Below are 17288 nucleotides of genomic sequence, written 5' to 3' on the forward strand. Positions count from 1 at the left end.
TATATATATATATATATATATATATATATATATACACATACATATATATATATATCTCCACATTCAAAGGCTGTTAAATGTCATTGCTTACCCATATCTTCAGAAAAAAATCACTTCTACTGTTGTGCTAAACAACCTGCTTCCCTATTTATAATGGTCTGGCCCTCTAGCAACTTCAGCGTGAAATTATAGCTAATTTGCCTACAAACGTCAGGTGGTCATAATAATCTGGCCACTCAGTGTATATATATACATGTATGTGTACACATATAAAATGTACACTATATAAATATATATGTATATAGATAGATGGAAAGATAGATAGTAGATAGATGATAGATAGATAGATAGATAGATAGATAGATAGATAGATAGATTTAAGGAAAAAATAAGTGTTTCTATTGGTCAATCATGGACACATTAATTCAGGTGGGTGGGTTATAGCATTTCTAGACCTTCCAAGTCTGCATTGAATCAGCCTCAGATGAATGCTCTAGATCACTATTGATGAAAATTTTTAAAATCTCCCTCTGTTTTTTCTCTGTCTCCTCTGCCCCTCCCCAGATGCTATCCCACTCTCTCAGGCCTATGGGACCAGGACTGAGGGAAAACTGAGGAGGGGAAGAGCAGATATGAGTTGGGGTGATTGGCTGAGGCTTCTTCCATGCTATGATGGGGCCACGCTAGGTTCATAGGTCCACCATGAACATTAGAGGAAATCAATTACTTGTGGCTCCAGGCCTTTGCCGTTCAGGCCGATTTCCCAGGGAATCTTGGAATGCCAGCATGGGAAGAGGCACTTTCCCATCAGTAGCTGTGGAGACCCTGGTGTGAAGAGCTCAAACATTCACTGGGGCTCCACAGACTACAGACTCAGGGTACAGATGCCCTGGTGCAGATCCCCACAGGATCTCAGAACTCCCCGCTTCTTGCATTGGGCCCTCCTAGTGCTCCCAGAGATGGTTCTGGATATTTCCAGGAATTAGTGTAGGGACATTTCTCTCTGCTTTCTCTCCTCCTTGGGGACAGCATGTGTGGACCACCCCCTTGTGCTCAGCCTCCTGCCCCAAGGTCCTTATCTTATCGCTCAGCCCCATAGCATTTCCCACACCACCCACGTGGCCAGCCTCAGCCACTCGGGGCTCCCAGCAGTTAGCAGGGATTTCACCAGCAAAGGGAACAACTCTGCCTAGAGGCTGATTTGTTACTGAAGAAAGGTGAAGAAAGTTCTGAAGAACGGTTCAATTTGGGAAGGGAAAATCTGCTCTGGTCACGCTTGTGGCCAAGTCTCTTGCGAGTGTTTTGGTTCTCTTGGTAGACTGCTCCTGCTACTGTTTATCCAGCACGGGGAAGGGCTTTGAATAGATGTCTTGGCTGACACGGATCCCTTCGCTTTGTGAATAGGGCAATTACTAAACAATGAAGCTATTACATAAGGAGCGGGGAGCTGGCTGGAGCCAACAAATCTTGTCTTGTACTCTACGTTTACAGAGCTATAATTATCCCAAGTTTTAAAACACAATGGTATCTGCTGAAAGGGAACATCTGGGAGGGAACTAAGCCATCCCAATTAAATGAATCATGCGCATCCCAGGGATTGCATGACTCCACGTTAATGGGGTGGCGATTTTTGTCAATGTCACTCAAGTTAACAAATGTGCTGAAATGTTTAAACAGAACAAATGCACAGGGAAGGGGGAGGAAATCAGATCAAGGGGAGGGATCTGTTTTATAAGATCAACTACAAATTGGCTAGAGAAAGCATTCCGGGCTGCTGTCGTGAACACTAATCAAGAGAGAGAAATGCTTTAAAAAGCTTTTCCCAATTGCCATTTCATTTCAAAATAAACTCTTTTAACCTCCAGGAAACCCTGTGTGAAAGAGTGGGGTGGGGTGGGGCGGTGTCAGTGGGTAGGACTGAGTTGAGTAGTGTTCTGGGACACACCATAAAGATTAGTGGAAATTAGTCCTTAGGAGATTTTGGAGCCTTTATCCTAAAAATAGATTTGGCCCAGATAGTAGCATTGGATTCTACGTTGAGAATGAAAGTTATAATATGTTCTCTTCCACATGATCAGTCCCAGAACTAAGTGTGGTCTCCGTGATCCTGAGCACTACCAGCAGTCTAAAGGTGTCCACCCCACCTATCCCTTCTGTTGGGGGCAGTTCTTTTAGGTAAAAAATGAAAAGAACAGTTATAAGAGCAACAACAAAAACAGACTGAGAAGACTCTCATGCATCATCTTACACCTAAGAAAATGTTAGCTTTGAGGAGGGGTGAGCGTTTCAGGGGGAGGTGGCTGTTATGTGGTGGGGATTGCTCTTTCCATTGTCCTTCTTTACCATCTGCTTGTGGGGGTGGCAGCAGGGACACCCAGGAGCTGGCTCAGTTCTGAAAGCAGAAATGATGTGGGTCCTTAGGGCTGATGACACAGCGGGACTGACAATAGGCAAAGCAGGAAGGTGGTAGATTTTCCAGGTTTTCCCTTGTTGTCCTCCCTGGTCCTTTGCCAAGCCCCCTGCTTCACGGGGTCCCCTCAGTGCCCTGTTGATCCCCTCTTGTGGTGATATTACCCATAAGCACACCAGAAAGTGCTGACAGAGCACTTGCTCCACTGGGTAAAAAAGTTTAAATCTATTTAACAACTTTTCTTAATAGTCACAAAAACAATATTATAGAAACATGAAAAAATTAATAATTAAAAACAGTTACCAATTAATCCATCACCCTAGTACCATCTGAGCCAGCCTTGAGCCTGTTTGTCCTCTGAGCTATCCCTGACTTTTCTATCCTGCATTGTTAGAAATTTGCCTACTTCTAAGTTTTGTTATTAAAGATAACACCTCCACAACATGTGCATTATTTTTAGCTTTTATGAAAGATCTGCCTAGAAATTTTGGACTCTGATGCATAATGTTATTGACTGAAGTATGCATTTGGAGATAGGGTCTTTAAGGAGGTGATTAGGTTAAATGAGATCATAAAGGGTGCCTTAATCTGATAGGATTGGTGTCCTTATAAGAAGAGGTAGAGATGCCAGAGCTATCACTCGTTCTCTCCCACACACAGAGAGAAAAAGCCATGTGAGGACACAGCAAGAAAGGAGCCATCTGCAAACCAAGGAGAGAGGTCTCACCAGAAACCCTGCTGACATCTTGATCTTGGACTTCCAGCCTCCAGAACTGTGATAAATAAATATCTATTGTTTAAGGCCCCCAGTCTGTGGTATTTTATTATGGCAGCTCCAGCTGACTAGTATGCACTGTGTTTAGGTTGAAAGATAAGAAAGAGAAAAGCAGTCCTGGACATCCCGGAGCCGGCCTGGCGCTTACAGTTCTCCCGTGGAACATAAACAATTTTATAGCACCAAACACCAGACAAGGCCTCTCTGAGGCCATGATGGATCAGGACAAAAGCAATATGACTCCATAATCATGCCTGTACACAGACAAAATTGGAACATTGTCCAAACAACAAAATTGATCAAACACATTCCTGTCCTGGGTAATACGAATAACTGTTGCTTCTTTATCAATTCTAGCTTTAGCCTCACTCTATTCTTTCCTCCTTCTAGATAAGATTTATTCATAAATCGCCCTTACTTCCCAACAACATCCAATCCAAAGCAAAGCCTCACTTCCTTAAATCCTCTCCCAAACACAAGCCAAAATCCTATCCTAAGACCTGTCTGAAACTCTTACTGTGCCTCCCCATGGTTCCCCATGAGCATTAAACGCAACATGGTCAAATACTGATGGTCAGTGCCTGGAGGGTGTTGACAAAGGTTTACGCATTTTAATGTTTTTAAATAAATATTTAACATTGTTTATTGTTATGAGCTGAATGTTTGTACAACCCCCAAATGTGTGTGTTGAAGCCCCGATGGGATGGCATTTGGAGGTGGGGCCTTTGAGAAATAATTAGCTTTAGATGAGGTTATGAGGGTGGAACCCTTATGATGGGATTCATGCCCTTATAAGAAGAGGAAGACAGAGATCTTGCTCTCTCCATGGGAATGTACCCAGGAAAGGCCATGTAAGGACACAGAAAGAAGGCAGCCATCTATAAGTCAAGAAGAGAGCCTTTGCCAGCAACCAAATCCACCAGCACCTTGATATTGGACTTCCCAACCTCCAGGACTGTGAGAAATAAATGTTTCAATAGTTTGGTTTAAGTGCTTAATGACACATCTGTAAGAATGGTACCTGACTGTGTTTGTCAGTTCACCAAAAATGCTGAAAGATATCATATACATGCTCATCCATCTTCTTGCTTCTCACACGCGGTTGATTATGAGGATACAGTGGAGATATTTTACATATCACTATTGCCAGATCAGGTAATGGACTGTATCAGTACTGTCTTTACTACTAAAAATAGAGTCACTAGCATCTTTAAATCTAATCAAATTAAAGAGTCAATTCCCAGGACCAATTCAGAAAATTCATCCTTAAAATTCTGTTCCTCTAGAACAGTGGTTCTCAACCTTCCTAATGCCACAACCCTTTAATACAGTTCCTCATGTTGTGGTGACCCCCAACCATAAAATTATTTTTGTTGCTACTTCATAACTGTAATTTTGCTACTGTTATGAATCGTAATGTAAATATCTGATATGCAGGATGTATTTTCATTGTTACAAATTGAACATATTTAAAACATAATGATTAATCACAAAAACAATATGTAATTATATATGTGTTTTCTGATGGTCTTAGGCGACCCCTTTGAAAGGGTCGTTCGACCCCCAAAGGGGTCGCGACCCACAGGTTGAGAACCGCTGCTCTAGAACCACTCTCAGTAGTGGTAATGGTTGCACAACGTTGTGCCACTGAGACGTACACTTAAAAATAAGTTAAAATAGTAAATTTTATGTTATGTATGTTTACTACAATGATAAAACATAATTATAAAAAAGAAAAGAAGTAACCCAGGGCCCGAATCAGGTATATAGGCGGCAGAAATACCTTGAATTCAGAGTTCAGATCAATAGAAAGTGCTAATCAATTTGTTGGCTGGATGAGAGTAAAAACTCAAGAGTTTTAAGAAATAAATGTGAGCCTAAGATTTGCTGTTTTTAATTTTACATTCATCTTTCTTCCCCTTCTCCCTCCCTTTTCAGTAGTTTGGCCTTATGATTCTACTAGTGGCCTGTTGCACGAAGATTCGTGCAATAGGCCTTCCTTTCCCTGGCTGCCAGCATCGGTTTTCCTCTGGCACCCGGGACCCAGGCCTTTGGTCCAGCCACAGCAGCGAGGCTTGGCTTCTCCGCTCCAGCTGCTCCCAGCCCCTCCTTTTTTTTTCTTCCAGCTCCTTGAGCGGAGCCCAGGCCCCCAGCCCCTCCTTGAGTGGAGTCCAGGGCTGGTGGAAAGCTTGGCTTCCTCTGTCGCCGGGAGCAACCCAAGCCTCCTGCTTGCTCCAGCTCAGTCTTTGCTCTGCACCTGCGTATGCAAATTAACCACCATCTTTTTTTCGCTAATTTGCATAGTCACTCTGATTGGCTGGTGGGTGTAGCGGAGTGGTGGAGTGATGGAGTGATGGTTAATTTGCATGTTTCTCTTTTATTAGTGTAGATGCTAATGTGCACTTTTATTTTAACATCTATAGTATAATTTTCTTCTTGGCAAAATTAAAATATAAAGATTCAGTATTAACCTACTTCTGCAGGTATAGAAGTAGAGAATAACAAACATGGCTCTCAGAAATTTCACAAGTGTACCTTCTAATGTAAATTCTAAACTGTGCCAAAGAATTAGCTTCACCACATGCCCATAACGTTGCGGTTCAGGCCAAAATCTCCCCTCTGCTCCCATCTCACCCAGCATTTTCCTTTTGCCTATTTTTCCAGAGCTCGCAGGGGTAATCCTAGGTTGTGGTGTAAGTCCCAAAGTCATTGGTACTTGCTAGTCTGCTCCCGGCTGTCTCTTTGGGGCTCAGTAGACATGACTGGAATGAGTAAGAGGACCACTGGCAATTGAAATCCTCTGACCTTTCTTTCTGACATGCAGGAATCTGCAAAGTGAGTTTGCAGGGAGTTCACTTTTTCCAGTTTCATGTTAGGTGTGCTTTTTGTCTTAGGTACAATCTTCCCCAAATGCTTGAGGGTCGCAATATGATTTTCCCATCCTGAAAATCTATTAACAAGAGATTCTTCACTCCTCTCCATCCACCTGCAGGCACTGCAGATGGCAATTAGCACCCTACACAGCCCTCCCCATAATATCATCGATTTTTGCCTGCATTGCTTCTACATCTACTTCACAGCTCGAGACATGCCAAATCACATGCCTCCTAAGTACTTGTTGCTAGCAACAAATCTATCCTCCTAAGTGGCCAACCACAGGCTATATTTGGAATGTCAGAGCACTTTACTCCTCCCTGGCCCACTTCCTTGAGCTATCTTCAAATCTTAAAGCAACCTCAGCTATGTTTTTTGGTTCTACTTTTTAAGAGACAGCTCTGGCCCTAGCTGGTTTGGCTCAGTAGATAGAGCATCAGCCTGTGGACTGAAGGGCCCCAGGTTCCATTCTGGTCAAGGGCACATGCCAGTAGGGGGCATGCAGGAGGCAGCTGATCAATGATTCTCTCATCATTGATGTTTCTATCTCTCTCTCCTCTCCTTTCCTCTCTGAAATCAATAATATATATATATAATATATATATATATTTTAAAAAAAAGAGAAAGAGAGACAGCTCCGTATCAACTCTGCAAAACACAAGTGACACAAAGACAGAGAAACGATCAGTTTCTTTCCTACAACTCCTCCTCTGCAAAAATGAATATTATTACTAAGCCCTACCTTATGGGACAACAGTGAATATTTAATGAGATCATCAAATATTAAAAATGGGCAGAGTGTGATGATTGAATATCTGGCACATGGTCTGCATTCCACACTTAGATTTCTACTTCTTTTCTCAACCTCTCTCTATTTCTTTTAAATTTAAGTGTAAGTTACATAATATAAATGCAACCATTTCAAAGTAAACAGTTCAGTGGTATTTAGTACTTTTACAATGTTGTACAATCACATCTCTGTTTAGTTCCAAAATATTTATATCATTACAAAAGGAAAGCCTGACCCAGCCGGCATGGCTCAGTAGTTGAGCATCGACCTATGAACCCAGAAGTCATGGTTCGATTCCTGGTCAGGGCACATGCCAGGGTTTCGGATCTGATCTCTGGTGGGGGCGTGCAGGAGGCAGCCCATCAGTGATTCTCTTTCATCATTGATGTTTCTATTTCTCTCTCCCTTTCTCTCTGAAATCAATAAAAATATATTTAAAAAAAAACATAAAACAAAAGGAAAGCCTGTACCCACTAAGCAGGCACTCTCCATTCCTTCTTTCCTCTTGCAAACAATGACCTTCTCTCTGCTGCCACAAATTTATCTACTCTGGATATTTCATATAAATTAAATCATACAATACATAGTCTTTTGTATCTGGCTTCTTTCACTCAGCATAATGTTTTGAGGTTCATGCCTGTTGTTTCATGTATCAGTACTTAATTCCTTTTCGTGGCTGAATAATATTCTATTGTATGGATATATCATAATTTGTCCATTGATGAAATTTTGGGATGTTTTCACATTTCAGCCTTTATGAATAGTGCTGCTATGAACATGTATGTACATGAATTTGTTTAAGTAAGTACCTGTTTTCAATTCTTTTCAGTATATATCTAAGAGTGGAGTTGCTACTCTCTTTTATTTCTAATTCTTCTCTCAGTGATCCATGTCTACAGGACCTGTAATGATGTCCTATTTTAAAATTCCTAGCATTGTTTACTTGTGCTTCTTCTCTATTTTAACTGATAAGCCTTACCAATAATTCTAAATTTTATCAGTATTTTAATGAACCAATCTATCATTTTGTGGATCTTATCTATCTATACATTTGCATTATTTTCAATTATTGTATTCCCTTTGGGTTTGTATTCCCTTTCTGTAACTTCGAGAGAGGGCTGTTAGGCTGACGCTGTTGAGACTCTGCCCATATGCCCTGGATCCCCTTGCTGGTCCCATGCACACCAGCCTGACTTCCAAGGGCCAGCATGGGATTCTTTGTCAGAGGGCTGCCCTCAAACTGCCTGAACACACTCAGTTTATAAACACACTGGACTAGATGTGCCTAGGAAGTAACATATCTCTGGGGAAACCCTTAACCAAAGATCAATGGCTGTCAGGGTATAAATAACCCACCTTCTTGTCCTTTGTCCAAGATAATTCTGAAGCATATTTTACATGTTTTCTAGAGTTTTCCTTGGCAATCTAACTACAGTCACCTGATGTTGTGGCACCTTAATAACATACCTTTTATCAGCTACCTTCCTTTCCCTGTCTCAGTTTCTATCTCTTTACCCAGAAACTTCCACTTATAAGCTGAATTGTGTCTCCCTTCTCCCTGCAACAATCATATATTGAAGTCTTAACCCCAATACCTGAAAAGGTGACTGTATTTTTGAAGATAGGGTTTTTAGGGAGGTGATTATGTTAAAATGAGGTAATTGGGATGTGTCTTCATCCAATATGGTTCTTGTCATTATAAACAGAGGAGATTAGGACACAGACACACAGGGAAGGAAGATCATGTGAGGACACAGGGGAAAGGCTACTAGCAACAATCCAAGGAGAGAGGTCTCAGAAGAAACCAACACTGCTATCACCTTGATCTCAGACTTCTAGTCTCCAGAACTCTGAAGAAACAAATTTCTGTTGTTTAACCCATCCAGTCTATGGTACTTTGTTAGAGCAGTCTTAAAAAGCTAATTCACTCCTAATAAACTGTTTGCCCTTGAATCCTTGGTTTGGGAACTATGTCTGTGAAATCTAAACGAAGATTCAAAGTTTATTGGTACCCCAGCTTCTCTTCTTTCCTAATATGTATTTGAAGCTATGAATTTTCTTTTAAGCATGGCTATAGCTTAACATGTTGTATTTGTAATATAATGGTTAAGTTTTGAGGTATAGTATTATTACTTTACTTGAAGTTTTTCTATATTCCATTGGAATGTTTTCTTTGACTTATGGATTATTATGACTTAGAAGGGTCTCATTGATCTTATGTATACTCTAGCCATGATATGTGTCATTTCTGCTCACAACTCAATAGTCAGAACTAGTCATAGGGCTCCACCCAGCCACAGGGGAGCCCAAAGCACAAGCTACTATGTTCTGGTTTTAATTTGTGTTTCCCAAATAGTCAAGTTGGTCTAGTCTCTTTTACACCACTTGTCCCATGGTCAGTTTCTAGTTTATAAAAATTAATGGCTGTTATTTGCAGTCAATATTGAGGATTAAGATCTTGGCTGGATATTTCAAGTCTTTTTCTCCATTTCCATGTCTTATGAGGATTTTCTGAGATGAGTTTCATGAGCATGGCAGGGTCCAGTGGTCCCAAAAGACTTAGTCTGCATTCTGGCTGCATAGCTGCTTCACAGAGCAAAAGCTAGGGGTATTTCTGAATTGCATGCACATCGCTAACCAGTGGTTCAAAAACACCCATATTACCCATCATCTGAATACACTTGTGAAGTGCTTTACAAAATTATTTGTCCAGAACAGTGAATATTAGGTACATGTTGTATGGAAGAAAAAAAGATTCAATAATGACAATAAGTCTTTTGTCATTAAAAAATAAAGAGAGCCCTAGCTGGTTTGGCTCAGTGGATAAAGTGTCAGGAAAAGATTCAATAATGACAATAAATCTTTTGTCATTAAAAAATAAAGAGAGCCCTAGCTGTTTTGGCTCAGTGGATTGAAAGGTTCCTGGTTTGATTCCAGTCAAGGGCACATGCCTGGGTTGCAGGCTCGATTCCTAGTAGAGGGCGTGCAGGAGGCAGCCAATCAATGATTCTCTCTCATCATTGATGTTTCTATCTCTCTCTCCCACTCCCTTCCTCTCTGTAATTAATAAAATATATATTTAAAAATAAAATAAAGAGAAATACTCAAAAAGACCATGACATTTTTCTTTGGAAGGTTGTCATGTGTTGAAAGGGATGAAGTGGCCCTATGAGACAAAACAGAGAACTGGGAACATCTGAGAAAATTGTTTGTGAACAAGTCCCCAAAACTGATTTGGACACATTCAGGTGATGTAACTATGACACAAGCCCTGGGAATTATCTGATTTGGCAAGGCTGATACAATGGTGCCTCAGCATCACTACACTTGGTCTTCTCTCAAATGCTCTGGAGACTATACAGTTTGTAATCCAACTCTTGCTACTTTCTCATTTTGGTCAAGTAGAACACCACATTTGGGTCAAATAAGTCTCCCAGGCCTGAATTCCCCTCCACTGCTGTTACTCTCAAGTTTGGAGATTCAAATGAGTTCCACGTCATGCCTTACTTAGTCTTATCTCTCAATAGCAGAGATTTTATTTTTATTCTATCCTTGAACAATTTTTTGTTTGTTTTTTATGCAATGTTTTATTAATATTGTCAACTCAGTTTATTGTATAATATAAACTTAGGTCCTGCATTCTCCCAAAGGGTGAGAAGAGCCTTCATTTTGGGAACATTTTCAATAGATTGCTTTCAAGGCCAGGAAGTAGGAAATTCAGGGGAAATAGTATCAAGGCATTTTTTTTCTTCTTTTACTTTTGTTGGTGGGAACACTTCTATCAAGGAAGGTAATTTCCTTTCATTTTACCAGATCCAGAGGTGCTATGGTACCTTTGTTACCAATTCTTTATTCATAATTATTTTAGTACCAAGGGACCACATTGTAGCAATTATTGATGAAAACAAAAGCTGATGGCTTTTTGAAAGAAGTGGCAGATGCTCTCAAGAGAGTTGCCTCACGGTCATGCTTCTCTGTCTAAAGCTTCTAATTGTCTTTTTGAGAGTTTTACCTCCTTTGTGTCTGAATTATCCTCACACTTACTGGCCACCAATTGTGAAAGAAAGACAGAAAGACACAGAAGATGCCTAAAGTATTTCTGTGATTGGTCCAGAAATTAAAGTCTTCCTTTCTTCCACCCTATTTGATCCTAATTCACATTTTTTAATGTAAATAATTTCAGGTTTCAGTAACCCACTACAGCATATAAGCCCAGGCTGTTAATGAAGTAGAAGTAATTCTTATGGTAATCGCCATAGTGTTATTTCTGAATTGCATGAACACTGATATCTCTTGAGAGGTAGAGCCAAACAAGCATTTGAAACCTAGGAGTGAATAAGAAAAATCCATTTATCCATGGAATATTTATTGAATACCTACTATTTTAAAAGCATTGGTTCACTACACTGGGGGATGAATACAAAATTATTAAAAAGTAGATGAACACAAAAAATGGTAACTGTTTGAATAAGGACTGAGGAGAAGTGAAGGATTCTATGTCTCAGGTGGTTCCAAAGGCAGATAGAATGTGCAGATCAATTTCAAAGACAGCTGTTCTCCTTTCCCCCCATTCAGCTCCACCATGGTTCTACCTTGCTCCCTAGAGACTCAAGTTTCACTTATATTTCAGAGGGGAGACCAAAATTGATTTTTCCTTAGGACAAAAATTGGGAACATGTATTCTATTTGAATTCTCTGTTTAGGTAAATGAGTTTTTTGTTTGTTTGTTTGTTTGTTTGTTTTGCTTTAACCCCATGCTAAGGCTAAATATTGTCTTTGGGGCTATGATTAACACTTCCTGAAAAGCAAAAATCTGTGTGTGTGTGTGTGTGTGTGTGTGTGTGTTTGTGGGGGAGTGTAAGAAGCTTATTTCTAGGATTAAATTGCAAAGTTTCTTTTCTTATGTAATAATTTTCACATTTGTTAATTTTGAATGAATCTAAACTATTTTACCTAAGAGTTTATTTTCCTCAGTATTCCTTTTTAGAAGATTTTGAAGATAAGGTAAGTTTTGAACTAGCCCACAAACTACTACTCAACAAAAATCTTTTATTTGGAAAATGAAATAATGGCTATTTGTATCAGAATTGACTTAGTCATTAAAATATTCCACATCTAATCCATTTGTAGTGGAAAATTTTGGCATTTATTTATTTGATGGGGGGAGGGGCACTTCTTATCATGTGTTTTGGCCATCTGCATATAGTTATGGAATCACTGTCTCTCAGGATATTTTTTCACCTTTCCTGAGCTAGTGAAACCTAGGGGAATCATTAGAATCAAGTTGATTCTATTCATTTGGATGTATTTCACAGGGAATCCTTTGTATCAGCTGAATCACTCACATCAAAATATCCATGGGAAGTTCACATAACCTCATTTCCCTCTGTTAATGTTCCTGAGTTCAGCACATGACAGAAATATACTTAGAAGATATATGGCTTCCTCTCAATCAGAGCCTAGAGTACAGAAACAGAGCCCCTCGGGACAATGCAAGACACTCATGAACTCTGGCCACTGGAAGACAAACAATGGGGACCTTATTCTTAATTTAGTTTCTAAGTAAAGGTTTTCCTGGTAACTTTCTTTCTCTGGAGCAATCGCACTGCCCACTGATGGATTAGCAACTTACCCTGATACCATAAGTTCCCACTTTGCTTTGCCTTCCATTTTCTTTCAGAATATCTAGATTTTTTTTCTTTTCATTACACATTTCCTTCATAATTCTTCATAATAGTAATGGAAACGTAATTTCCTTCCTCTTAAAACCTTATAACCAGTTCACTAGAAAAAGAGCTACAGCTTGGTGTAAGTTGAAATGGTCTCCATATGGTGTGGTGCCTAGCAATAATCCCAAGGTTGATCTCATAGTGAGGACAACCCAAGGACTCACATGCTTAGAAAACCACCCAGCTGTGGTGATGCTTAGCTGGATGTAGCTATTTATTACATTGAAACCCAAGAGCCATGGGTGATTCACACAATTTATCTGGGGTGAGAGTTCTCACCAAAGATGCACAACACCAACTTCTTCCTTCAATGAAGTCTTCACTGAACCATCTCTACTGCTTCATCTTGTGAAATGAGGAAAGTCTGATAAGAGAATTGGAAAAGAGGGAAGAAGAAGGGGTGTGCAGAAGGATAGAAAGGGTGAGGAAGGTGGTTTCTTTAAATACCCAGATTTCCTTATGCTCTCATCTGCTGTTGATCTAGAAGAGCAGTGACTAGGAAGTACTGACCTAATTCCACAGCTGCCCATTGAAGTCCCAGGGGCAGCAAACTATCAGCTTCCTTCTATCAAGGAAGATCCCTTAAACCACCCACAAATACCACTCTATCTATGCTTTGCATGTATCACACCATCTTTCAATGGATCAATACAGACAGTTTTTTTTCCATTTTTGTAGCACATCTTTATTTCTGTCCTTAAGCACCAGATAAAGTAGTTGGTGTGCATTTAAGGGCCATGCTGTGCAAAAATATTGACTGTTGCCACAAACAGAATGGAGACAGCAAGGCCAATCTATAGCTCTCCCACAAAATTTGGGGAGACATAATGTAGCCTGGACAAAATAAAATACAATACGTGCAATTACAATATGTTTTGCTTATTGTGATTTGTCAATAATGTTGACTGAACTGAATTAGATAAAAGTAAATGTTATACATATTTTTCTCCTGCCAATATGCTTTAGAAGTAGAATTTTGTTTCATTTGCTCTGTCATCTTGCAACATCTCCAAATATAAACCCAAATTTGTATAACTTCAACATATATTTTATATTGGTATAAAGTGGTATTGTGTTAAAAAGGTTGTCACAGTTTTCTGATCAATTCCAAGGCTGATATAAATATTGAATTTGAAAGAGTAAATACAGATGGGTGACAAAAATTAAAATTGGAGGTTGAGATACATTTGCCCAGTCCAAATCCTGTTTTCAATCAAGATTTTGGCATATTGTTTTAGAGAATTCCCAACCAAGATAGCATGAAATAAAAGCCAGATGAGTGAAACAAATACAGAGCTATGGGAATGCAAAGGAAGAGATGATCATGTTTGTGAGAAAGTTCTGAGAAAACTTTCACAGACAAGATAATATTGAAGCAAAGGGCATAGTTTTGCCTTATATAGTACCTAGAGCCAAGTTTAACAATTAGTAAATTCTCATTAAGTAGTTGTTGAATGTAAAATTGAAGGAAAGATGAAGAGATAACAATCAAAGTTGTAATATTGGAAAATATCCATGTCAGAGGGCAGGAAGAGGATTTCAAAGGAGATTCCAAAGAAGTGAAAAAGGAAAAAGGATAGAGAATCATGCAAAGCATGAAGACGTGTCCAAGAGAACTTGACAATCTTTCCTAGTGCAATAGGATAATACAATTTATAGTGTGGTCCTCAGAGCAGCAGTATAAGTATCACCTGGAAAATTGCTAGAAATGCATGTTCTTGTGCAAATCCCTGATCTACTGAATCAGATTTTTTTGAGGTGGGGGCCAAGAAATCTGTGTGGAATAAACTTGCAAAATGATCTTTATGCAAACTAGAGTTTGGAAAACAATGTATAGCATATTTCTGGAAGATGAGTTGCTTTAGGTATAACTAAGTTTTCTGATTCTGAGATTTCAAGATTTTGGTTCTAGATTCTTCCCAGAATTAAGTTGCAGAGAAATTATTATATTAAATTGCTAAAGTTTAAATTATATCTAAGCCATTCAAGGTAAGCAGTTTATGCCATGCTTTATTTCCTAAAATCTTTCTTTCAATGCCTCACATCATTTAGAATGAGAAGGAAAACGAGATGAACTTTGCTCAGTTAGCCATACCTAAAGACCACTCAGATTTATTATTAGATAACTCAGCTTACCTTGTTAGCTACAGTCTCAAGGAATATTAGAAAATATTTTGAATTAAATAAAAATAAAAATGCAGCATTTCTAAACTTGTTGAATAAAGATGAAGCAATGCTTGGAGAAATATTCATGACCTTAAATTATTTATTAGAAGAAAAGAAAGATTTCAATTAAAAAAATTTAACTTTTCATATTAACAAAATAGAAGGAAATTTGACTTGGGGTGGTAAAAACACAATACAATACACAGATTATGTGTTATAGAATTGTTAGAAATAAGGCGAGCCCCAAAACCAGGGGTCCTGGCAGAACACAAAGGATACTCAAGAGTCAGACAGCAAGGCAAATATCTTTACTCCTGCAGGAGGGTGTGCAAACATACAGCTTCTGGCAGCACCTGCACTGAGCTGGTGGTCCGCTCCTGGCTTTATTCCTGACGCAGCCAAATGTCCCCCACCCCACTCTTGATTGGAAGAGCTTAAGCTCACAGTCTTGCATGATTGACTAACTTAAAGGAAAAAAGGAGGGGTTGACCTTTGCCATTTCAAAATGGCGGCCGCCAGGGGAGCCACAAGTCATACGAGCCAAAACGGAGGCTGCCTAAACTCCCTTCTTTTTTTCTTTTTTTTTTTCCCAATATATTTTATTGATTTTTTACAGAGAGGAAGAGAGAGGGATAGAGAGTTAGAAACATCGATGAGAGAGAAACATCAATCAGCTGCCTCCTGCACACCCACTACTGGGAATGTACCCGCAACCAAGGTACATGCCCTTGACCAGAATCAAACCTGGGACCCTTCAGTCCGCAGGCCAATGCTCTATCCACTGAGCCAAACCAGTTAGGGCTAAACTCCCTTCTTTGACAGAAAAGATTACTTGTTTATTCTCACATAATGTACACCTGAAACCTACATAAATTTATTGACCAATGTCACCCAAATAAATTCAGTAAAAAAGTAAAAAAAAAAAAACTAAGAAAAGAGACCTAAAAGAAGCACAAAGCAAACTATAATAAAGATAAGGATAAGAATAGAAATTGAGAGGAACCAAGATGGCGGCATAGGTACACACTGTACTTGCTGCCTTGCACAACCCCATCAAAAATACAACTAAAAGACAAAACGGATATCATCCAGAACCATGGGAAGGCTGGCTAAGTGGAAATTCCACAACTAGAAGGAAAGAGAAAAGCTCATTGAGTCCAGTAGGAGGTGCAGAGGTGTGGAAGTGTGGAGGTACGGAGGCATGTGCAGAAACGGGCTGGCAACTGGGTATGCTGTTGTCTTTTTCAATCGGGATGGAGATACAAGCTCCCAATTGCTCTGAACTCCAGTTCTGGGCGAGACTCTGGGGGCCCAGACTCATACGGGGAGAAGCTGGACTGTCTGACATCAGACCGGAACACTAGGGCGGCTTTCTCTCAGAGGTGCTTGCAGCGATCATTGTTCCTGCACAGGGCTGTGGGACACAGAGACCCCGGGACCTCTCCGAGGCAGAGCAGACTGACAGCCACTGCGGTTTGCTCCACCTTAATGATTCCCTGAGACCCCGCCCCACGCAATTTACAACCCCACCCAAGCTGTGATCAGAGGCTTTTGCATATGAATGGTCTGTTATTTTGCAATCTAAAACCTAACAAACTGCTGCCGGGTCAAAGAGCGCCAAAGCCTCCAAAATAAGGCCAAGACAGCAGCCTGCATTGCTTCAGAGCTGGGCCTCATCTGGGAACTTCCAAACCCCAAACAAAGAGGAGGAATCTGCAGATCTCTCTGTAGCTCCTGCTGGGTGACCTCAGGCAGTGATTGACTTTGTATCTCCTTGGAGATCCAAGAGCCAGTGTACCCAATGGTCAGAGTGAGACCATACCAGAGTACAACTCTTCACATCCATAAGCGACACACTCAAGGGGCAGACTCAGTGAGCACCAAAGCCCCACTGAAGCAAGTCCTGCTCCATAAGGGTGTCTCCAGCCCAATTGGCCTGGTGGTCAATTCCTCCCAGTGATACCAATAGCAATCAAGACTTAACTACAACAAGACTGTGCACATAGCCCACAAAGGGGTGCACCAAGTGTGTCAACCTCAGGTAATTAGGGAGGCTGAGCCACTGGGCCCTATAGGACACCTAGCACACAAACCCACTCTATCAACACAGGGAAGCAGCCAAAATGTGGAGACAAAGAAACATGTCACAAAAGAAAGAAATGGAAGAAAGCAAACTATTGGGTATAGAGTTCAAAACCATGGTTATAAAGTTACTCAAGAATCTTCTAGAAAATGCTGAGAAATTTAGTGAGACCCCCAAGGATATGAAAAAGACCAATTAGAAATTAAGCATACACTGACTGAAATAAAGAATATTATACAGAGATCCAACAGCAGACTAGAGGACCCCAAGAATCAAGTCAAAGATTTGAAATATGAAGAAGCAGAAAGCACCCAACTGGAAAAGCAAAAAGAAAAAAGAATCCAAAAATATGAAGATAGTGTAAGGAGCCTCTGGGACAACTTCAAGCGTACCAACATCCAAATTATAGGGGTGCCAGAAGAAGAGAGAGAGCAAGATATTGAAAACCTATTTGAAGAAAT

The 17288-nt window shown here is 40.0% G+C and overlaps 1 pseudogene; it reads left to right on the forward strand.

Annotated features, from left to right (window-relative positions):
- LOC102243108 overlaps nucleotides 1-17288 on the forward strand; it is a 108396-nt pseudogene that overhangs the window by 84349 nt on the left and 6759 nt on the right.

This window comes from Myotis brandtii, unplaced genomic scaffold (assembly GCF_000412655.1).
Source record: "Myotis brandtii unplaced genomic scaffold, ASM41265v1 scaffold56, whole genome shotgun sequence".
NCBI lineage: Eukaryota > Metazoa > Chordata > Mammalia > Chiroptera > Vespertilionidae > Myotis > Myotis brandtii.